This window comes from Dermochelys coriacea, chromosome 1 (genome assembly GCF_009764565.3).
Source record: "Dermochelys coriacea isolate rDerCor1 chromosome 1, rDerCor1.pri.v4, whole genome shotgun sequence".
Lineage (NCBI taxonomy): Eukaryota > Metazoa > Chordata > Testudines > Dermochelyidae > Dermochelys > Dermochelys coriacea.
Window position 1 is genome coordinate 314,213,127 of NC_050068.2, and position 10,135 is coordinate 314,223,261.

Here is a 10,135-nt window from a genome sequence, read left to right on the forward strand (position 1 = left end):
TATGCACCTGTGTAATCAAATGCCTTCTGTGAGATAGTAAAGGTGTAGCTGAGGGTATAACTTGAAGAAAAAGGGGGCATATGGGGGTCCTGAAGGTGGAATTTACTTCTATTGATGCATGAGCCAGAAAAGAATGTGATTCGCCCTCCCAGATTTTGCAGGGTTGATTATAGTTAGAAATAGTAAATAGTAAAGCTTTTTCCACAAAAGTCAGCTGATCGAGCTCTAAGTTCAAACAAGGAGTGGGTCTGCTGAGAAAGCTAGTTTTTCTACAGTCACTTTTCAAAGCAGAACCACACTTTGAGCTCCATTATAGATAAGGAAGTTTGTGGCAGAATAGCTTTCTATTCATGCCACACCTCAGAAACTGATTCAGTATAACTTATGTCCATAATGGAATGAGTAGAGTTCAGCAGAGAAATTTTGACAGTTTTGCCATTGGGAAAAAAAAAAAGCAGTTTCGTTGAAATCTCAGAGTGGAATTTTTGTTTTGTGACCAGTCCTAGAAATGAGGTGGGTGGTGTCAGTACTGTTCTCTAGCTCTAGTGATCACTTTTCCTCCCTGTGATGGGATGTATAAAGCCCACACTGGGACAGAAGGGGTTAAGGAGCAGTTCTGGCTCTGCCCTGCTGCACCTGCAGAGCCTGCTCCAGCTGGAAGAACTTGAAAGAGAGCTAGTCAGCTCAGAAAAGGGCAGTCAGCATTGAAGTACAGAAAGCTCCTGAGTAAAGGCTCAGTTGGAACCCTGGCTATAGGAGAGAAGTCTGCAAGCAGCAGCTACCCCAATCCCGAGAGGAGCAACCAGCCTTTCCTTAGCCCTAGGGAACCCTTCAGTCCATTGTCTGATAGATCATTTGTTATGCTTTCTGACCACCCCTAGACTGAGCAGGTAAGTGGTAGGAAGTGGGCCTGGAAGGCAGTTCTGAAGCACTCCTTGGTATTTGATATTGCTGCCTCTAGTAGGGCTCTGGGCCAAAGCTTGATGGAGAGGGATGGTGCAGGCTCTCCTACCAACCCCCCCTCCCACAAAGGGGGCACAAAGCCCTTCACCCCTGAAGCTAATGGGGATAGTGACATTGTAAACCCTGATGCAAGGGTGCACAGTCTACAGAGGCCTGCATGGTGGGCTGAAGACTCTTTCCTTTTGAGGGAACATTAGATTTGTATATGTTTTGTTGGACTCTATTAACCTTCCCCCCACGCCTAGCCTATCAGCTTTTTCATTGCTACATCTTGGACAGTCTCTCTCCTAACTGTTGGCCACCTAGCCACTGTTATCTTAACTCCTTGGAAGTTGCTACCTGAGGCTGTCTTATCTGTCATTGTTTTACCTTTCCTGTTCAGTTCTGTAATACCCCTTTTATAGCCTCCTTTGATTAACCCTATTTGCACAGGCAAGCAGCTCTACAAAATTGAACAGGGAAATTGACTCACCTGTGATTTCACTGAAAAAATGTAGATAGCTCCCAGTTCACCCATTACTCTGAACGTGGTCAAAATCTTTACACAAACAAGAAAGCATCAGAGCATGAGATATTCTTTACACAAGAGCAAAGAAAGCACCAGAAATGGAAAAGAGATTAAAAGCCCCACAAACCACAATACTTTCATTAGACTTCCTCAATTTGGTTACAGACAAGAACTTGTTTTCACTTTTGTTCCTGAAGAAGTACCCCTTGCCCTCAAGCATCTTACCCTTTGGTATTCTTAGTTAAAATAACTTCCCATTTATCTTCAGTTATTAACACAGTTTTTAAACCTCCTGCTGTTACCTGAACCCCTGACACTCTATTATTCAGGCATTTGCAGTCTGCTCTCCTCTCTGTTCTAAATTTCACACTGTATGTCCTCTCTCCTCCACTCATTGGGAGCTGAAGTAGACCAGACATGCTTGGTTTTTTTTTTTTTAAAAAAAAAAACAACAAAACTTTAATTCCTGTCTTGTTATCCAGCCACAGTGTTTAAAAAAGGAAGTTCTGTCAATTATTTTCATTCACACTTCATGCCAATACCCATGAAATTCATATGGGAATGTTTCCCTTAATTTTTTCATTATGTTCATCTCTCTAATCACTGTCACACTTTCTTTTAACACTTTTCATTCTCCCCAAGAAGACTGTATTGCCCATATGTTAGAAAGGAATCTCCATTTTTCCTCTTGTTGAATGTGATATAGGCCAACAATGATTCTTCTATTTCCAGTCTTGTTGAGAGAGTCTTTTTGTACAGGTAATAAAGGAGGATTTATGAGGCACTGACTTACCAAATTTTCATTTACATTCTGTAACAGCTCATCTCATGGAGACAGCTTTGCTTCAGGTCACTGAAATCTTTCTTCAAAATGCTAATGCTGTTCTGATAATTTCATTTTTTGTTGTTGCTTCTAGACATTTAAACTGCATTTGATAACATTCGTCACATTTTCATGAGCCTGGTTAACTGTGTCTTTTGTACAGTTCTGTGATGTCAGCTGTCTTTAGCTAATGGCACACATTCCTTTAAATGTGTTTGTGCCAATTTCTCTTCCTGTGATACTGTTGTTTACAGTAAAGAGGGCAGGATTTCATTATCTGAAATGATAACTCAATAAGGTAATACAATATTTCCTTACTAATGTGACAGACACCATTAGGCTGACCATTTGGCTATTCTGGGCAAACAGCTTGAAGCTGTCACTACGTGTTTACTAATGCAGTTGTAAAAGCCAAAGAAGCCTGAACAAAACTGCTATTTTCCAGAATAGCAAAGAATTAGGTAAATAGCAGGGAATGCCAGATACTCTCAATGGCCAGCTTATTACATCAGACAGATTGCCCATTCCTGAGACACCATCTGAACCAGAACCTAGTCCTGAAAGATGCTAAATACCTCCTAAACTCCCTTTCTAAGAGATTATATCACATGCCTAGCTTAAGAGTTTATTACTAAAATCGCACCATTGCAATGGCTTAAAGGAAACCTTTTTGAATATTTCTTGTTTCAAAGACTGTACAAATCTTCACAAAAGTATGATGTTATCTCTCTCTCACACACACAATCTATGTTAGTTTATGCTTACAGTCATGTCCTTCAATCCCTGCCATGATGGGCATGATAGGGAAACAAAGCTAAGACTATTTGTAAAGCACAGGTTAGATGTGTGGTTTTAATGTCAGACCCACTGATCTTGGCTGCTGTTCCCATCAACCCAGGACATCAGTTGATAAGGATACTTAAACTCTTGCTCTTCCATGACTTTATTACGGATGAAGCCCAACTTTGCAGGATTAATGAAAAGCTGGCTAGATGACACTGCCAAGCTGTGAGTGGCCCAGTTGTGTTGTGGACATTATTCAGTTCAATATGAGCCTCCGGAGGGCTGGGGAAGGTAGAATGTCTTTTCTAGTTGCATCTGACCTTACTAACACTTACCATCATTCCAAAGCTTTTAGTCTTCATATTTTCTCTGACTGTGACTTTGCATCTTTTCCTGGAAGCTACTGCCCCTGCTCCTGTAGCAAAAGATGCCAGTGAGGTGAAATTGTAAAATTGGACAATTTTTTGTTTTTTAATAAAACATCAGAACAAATCAAGCACATTTCTGTATGTTTGTTTATCTGACAATGGAATAAATGCAGCCCAAGATTTCTGGGGGCATCCCTTACCTTTTTTTTTTTTTCTTTCCTTTGCAAAGGAAGTCAGTTTTTAATAGTTGAAGTTGAAATGCTTTCAATTACACCAGACACTGATTTGCAGTTCTTTATAGACAAATAATTAGCACAGCACATACACATTTAAAAACACTCGCTTTGATGCCAGAGAGTGCCAGGGCTGATACACATGATCCTCAGTGATCCCCACAGGATTGTTAGCAGCATTTCTCTATTTATTTACAGAGACAAAAAATGTAAGGAACCTACAGTCTAGTAAAGAATCTACTTTGTTTACTTCATCAGATTAAACAAATGCTGAATATGCACCATGGTGGAGGATGGAACTATCTCTTTAAAAGCCCTCTTCAGAGAGGTTAAAGGGCACCAGCAGAAAGTACACATTTTAAGGAACACACTAATTTGAAAGTCACATTTCTATCATTAAATGTTGTAGTTACTGTTGCCTGTAAGATAACAGCTGGAAAAGTGCTCTTCTCTATTTTTCCAGCTTGTTTACTTTGTCCATTTGGTAGCCCTTTGTGAATAGTCAGTTTCACATCCTATCTCATACCCTAGTGTGACAGCATTCCTTCCAGGTAATGCTCTGGGGCAACTCAAGTGTACACTCTTCCTCAGGCCCTGCAAGAGAATTTTTAGCAATAACAGCAGCTGCAAGGTTGAAGAGGTGATAGTGAGCATAGGGAGGAAAGGGAGTGGGCAAGGAGCAGGACTGAGCATGTTTGGCATTCCTCTTGGGCCCACTGTCAAGCCCCTTCTAAAGAGCAAAAGGAGAGAAACGAAAAAACACTTGAAAAATGTTTAAAATGTAAAAATAAAGATTCAAGACACGCTATGTAAAGGGTTCTCTATCAAAAGACTGAATTTCTTTAAAAATAGTTTATTTTAAAAAAATTAAGCTAATGGTGGCTTTTCAAGACCTTTCATTATAGTTGATAATAAAGAAAAGCACAGAATGTGATTGTGGAAGACTACAATCTGACACCACAATTGCGACTGAATTTTCAAGCACCTGAATTAATTTTATGTAAGAATCTATCTGCAAAATGCTCCTGTGCATGGCTTGAGTAATACCAAGTATGATGCAGTTATAACTACATCATATATAGCCCAGGGCATAATTTGCTGTGAGGAAGGAGGTCAGTTGCCTCTACACCCATACTTTTCTGAGGTCTTTATACTTCACTTCCCCTTCTCCCCCATAACGACTTTGCAGGATATAAATTATTCACTATAGGTAATGGTCTATATGCTGACATAACTTTGTGCCTACTTAATTTTTTTGTAATGACATCCCTGTATATAGCTTCTCTTTCCCCCCCCACATTCAAGCACTGGACTTCTTACCTAATTGTGTAAAATCAGTGTAGAATCTGATCTCCTAGAAGTTCTACTCTTGCAAACTGTAAAAACAAAAACAAACACAAAAAAAACATACCTTTTGGTTCCTAACAACTTTTGTCCACTGCTTTGTGGTCCAGGGGGAAAAAAAAAACTGTTCCTGGTTTAAATCTGAGTTATTTCTGCACTTTTCTACCTTTTTGGCAAATGTTCCTACACAGTAAGGTAAAAGAAATGAAAATCTTTAGTATAAAGTATTACTAAATGACTCTCACTTTTATCAAATAGAGCAATCAGAGTTAATGTGTTGAAAAGACATTAAGATCTACAGCCAACAGCTTTCACCTGTTTACACCAGGTCTTAATTGGGCCTAAAATATGTATTTATTTGTTTCAGAGTAGCAGCCGTGTTAGTCTGTATTCGCAAAAAGAAAAGGAGTACTTGTGGCACCTTAGAGACTAACAAATGTATTTGAGCATAAGTTTTCATGAGCTACAGCTCACTTCATCGGATGCACGAAAGCTTATGCTCAAATAAATTTTAGTCTCTAAGGTGCCACAAGTAATCCTTTTCTTTTAGTGTGAAATGAAGCTTTTCTCCCCCAAGTCACCACTTTCTTATCCAGTCCATGTTGGTAGTTACTGAATATTGTTGTTTTCTTTGGTGGGGGGGTGCTTCTTACTAGCTTATGTAAAATAAATGTGTAGCCTCAGGGCATTTGCAGTTGAGTGGTGTCCACATTACAAACAGTCTTATGTCATGAAACCATTATGGGAAGGAGAGTGAATTACTCTCTCTTCTCTGCAGATGGTCCCTCCAAGTCAGGGTTGGAGCACGTTGGTAGAGCAAAGCAGTATTTGTTATCTACTATGCCTTTTGAGTGGATAATAGTGGGTTTGGTTTCCAAGCACTGTCAATACAGCACCTTTCACAAGGATTTATGCATTTTCTTTAAGGAGAGAAATCCAAATCCACCCTAGACTTTTATTAGACAAGACTCTATGTATAAATTGTTATAATTAATTTGAAAATTTGGGGTTATCTGAAAGTGAGAAAGATATAGGCAAAAGAAATGGTAGTATTTGTACAATGATCTGAAGGAATCAAGCATGATATCTACATTACAAATGTTATGTTCTCATATGATTGCAAAGAGTGAAGTTAAGAATGTTCATATAAGTTCATATAAGAGTAAGTGATATAACAATGAATATAATCTGCCCTGGACTAGACTGACCAATCAGTTATATTCAGCATGGTGTTCACTAATGCAGTTCCTTGCAACCATGCCTGAACACAATAACATTTTGTGAAGCAGCCAGTGGGGCCTCCTTATATTTACTGCAAATTTCACACTAGTCGGAGGCTCTTCCAAGAAATAGTTTGCACTAGCCTTTGTTAATAAGTGTCACAATATTTCACATTAAAAAGCAGCTACCTGTGTTGTAAATAGCAATAAAATGAGATTTTGCAAGTGTTTTTCTTTTCATACCACACTGTGACTTCTATCAAAGGAACAGCCTGAACCTCACTGCTTCTGTATTACTTATTAAGACTCAAGAAGTGAACTGGAAATAAATATCCCCATCACATTTCTCAAGATGACTCAAGAAGTGAAATCCAGCAATAAAGTAAATTCTAGTGATGACAAGGTACATTAGTGGTGGACTTTAGACAACAGCTTTTTCAAAAAGGACCTACAGTTACTATTCAGAACTGTGCATCATCCAGTATCTGAAAGGGAATTCTTAGAGTCAGATATTGACCTCATTGGGTCAAGTATCAGGGGCAGCCATGTTAGTCTGTATCCACAAAAACTTAATTTAAAAAAAAAAAAAAACCTGCTACAGCAAGGGAACAAATCTACAAGGACACATCCCCAGAGCCCCAACCAGGGGTATTCTATCTGCTACCCAAGATCCATAAATCTGGAAACCCTGGACGCCCTATCATCTCAGGCATCTTACAGCAGGATTATCTAGCTATTTGGACTCTCTCCTCAGACCCTACGCTACCAGCACTCCTATCATCAAGATACCACTGACTTCCTGAGGAAACTACAATGCATTGGTGATCTTCCTGAAAACACCATCCTGGCCACCATGGATGTAGAAGCTCTTTATATCAATATTCCACATGAGGATGGACTACAAACTATCAAGAACAATATCCTTGATGAGGCCACGGCACACCTGGTTGCTGAGCTTTGTGACTTTGTCCTCACCCACAACCATTTCAGATTTCGGGACAACTTATACCTTCAAGTCAGTGGCATTGCTATGTACCCTCATGGCCCCATAGTATGCCAACATTTTTATGGCTGACTTAGAGCATCGCTTCCTCAGCTCTCGTCCCCTAGTGCCCCTCCTCTACTTGCACTACATTGATGACATCTTCATCATATGAACCCATGGGAAGGAGGCCCTTGAAGAATTCCATTTGGATTTCAATAGTTTCCTCCCCACCATCAACCTCAGCCTGGACCAGTCCACACAAGAGATCCACTTCCTGGACACTACAGTGCAAATAAGTGATGGTCACATAACCACCACCCTATACTGGAAACCTACTGATGGCTATACTTATCTACATGTCTCCAGCTTCCATCCATGACACATTACATGATCCATTGTCTACAGCCAAGCCCTAAGATACAACTGAATTTGCTCCAATCCCTCAGACAGAGACAAACACCTACAAGATCTTTATCAAGCATTCTTAAAACTACAATACCCACCTGGGGAAGTGAGGAAACAGACTGACAGAGCGAGATGGGAACCCAGAAATCACCTACTACAGGACAGGCCCAACAAAGAAAACAACAGAACGCCACTAGCCATCACCTTCAGCCCCCAACTAAAACCTCTCCAACGCATCATCAAGGATCTACAACCTATCCTGAAGGACGAGCCATCACTCTCACAGATCTTGGGAGACAGACCAGTCCTTGCTTACAGACAGCCCCCCAATCTGAAGCAAATACTCACCAGCAACCACACACCACACAACAGAACCACTAACCCAGGAACCTATCCTTGCAACAAAGCCCGTTGCCAACTCTGTCCACATATCTATTCAGGGGACACCATCATAGGGCCTAATCACATCAGCCACACTATCAGAGGCTCGTTCACCTGCAAGTCTACTAATGTTATATATGCCATCATGTGCCAACAATGCCCTTCTGCCATGTACATTGGTCAAACTGGACAGTCCCTATGTAAAAGAATAAATGGATACAAATGGGACGTCAGGAATGGTAACATACAAAAGCCAGTAGGAGAACACTTTAGTCTTCCTGGACATTCTATAACAGATTTAAAAGCAGCTATACTTGAACAAAAAAAACTTCAGAAACAGACTTCAAAGAGAAACAGCAGAACTAAAATTCATTTGCAAATTTAACACCATTAATTTGGGCTTGAATAAGGACTGGGAGTGGCTGGCTCATTACAAAAGCAGCTTTGCCTCTCCTGGAATTAACACCTCCTCATCTATTATTGGGAGTGGACTACATCCACCCTGATCAAATTGACCCTGTCAGCACTGGTTCTCCATTTGTGACCTAGCTCCCTTCTCTTCATGTATCATTTTATAATGCTTGCATCTGTAATTTTCACTCCATACATCTGAAGTGGTTTTTTACCCATGGAAGCTTATGCTCAAATAAATCTGTTAGTCTTTAAGGTGCCACTGGACTCCTTGTTTTTGTTTTTTTTACCTCCTTGGGGTTGCACTAGGCAATAATGGGGACAGAATGTGACTATTAGACTGTATTAAATGTTGGAAGCGTGCTGGAAGTGTGCACAATCCAAACCTATTGCCAGAGTTAATTTTCACATTTCCTAATTAAACTGATATTTGAAAGTGATGATTTTTCAAAATGTGATAGATGAAAATATTCTGCTGTTAAAGGGATCTGCCAACATAATCTCTAATCTGATTTTTTTCAACATATTTTTGTTACAATAACATCTACAGGAATTATAATGAAAAAATTTGGAGAAATGGGCAGAAGACCATACACTAGCAGATCTCAGTGAAGGATCTGGGCCTTAGTTAAGCAGCTTCCCCTGTTTGTGTTGATCTGTCACACAACACACGGATGGAGGGGTAAAATCATTTTTAAGAAGAACAAGAAAGTTTGACTATAAAACCACAAACTTTGGCAGGGGGATTTGGTAGCAGGTATAGCCCCTTTACCATTGATTAGATTTCAAGTCAGTGTCCTTTACATTTTCTACTTTTAAATCTATTAATTTAGAAGCTGTAGGCTAGGAAATGGAGGCAGGTTACAAAAGTGAATCAACCCAACTGAGGCCTAAAATTGTATTTGTGTCCAATAGTCTCAATTTATTAATCTCAATGTGCTAAAGAGCTCAAACAGTTGGAGCACTCGAAGAACATTGCAATAGCTTCTTTTCACATAGGCTGGAAAGGTGGCCAGCTTTGTTACCTGCACAAAATTCTGTCACTTGCACACTCTAAGGCACCCACCTCTACCTAGTGCCTAGGGCTCTTAATTTAGGCACCCTGCCTTACCCCATTCCTAGGGCTTACGTGTAACCTTACACTCTAACTTTACCCCTCCATGGGCTCTGGGTTCTACTCCTCCAGGCTATGGGTAAACACCCATTCCCTTTGGACTCGGGGCTTAATCTTTTGCGGGTTTACAGGGTCTTTTACCAGTGACAGAGCCTTACACAGTAATATCCTGCTTAACCTCTATTTATTAACAATCACTAAAACAGAATGCACACGCTACACATACAATGCTCACCACTCCCAATAAGACAGATGAACTTTTCTTGATGGCCAGTCAGAATCAGGTCATCTGGGGGACTCCAGTTTCTGCACGGTATCATTGACAGAGTGCTGAGGTCTGGCAGCTTTGTTCTTGGAACTGTGTCCTAGAGTTAGTTTCCAAAGAACTTCCTTTTGGGCCCCAGTTTGTATAGTGAAACTTGAGTCTTGCTTACCTGTACCTTAATCAATCATTTTACTAACTAATCCTAATATATTGTAACAAAATTCTCTAACCATTCATACCCCACCACCTTAATTAATTTACACCTAGCAAAATTAATTATGTAACAGACAGAAACAATTAAAGAACCAGACAGAGCTCATACAGACAAACAA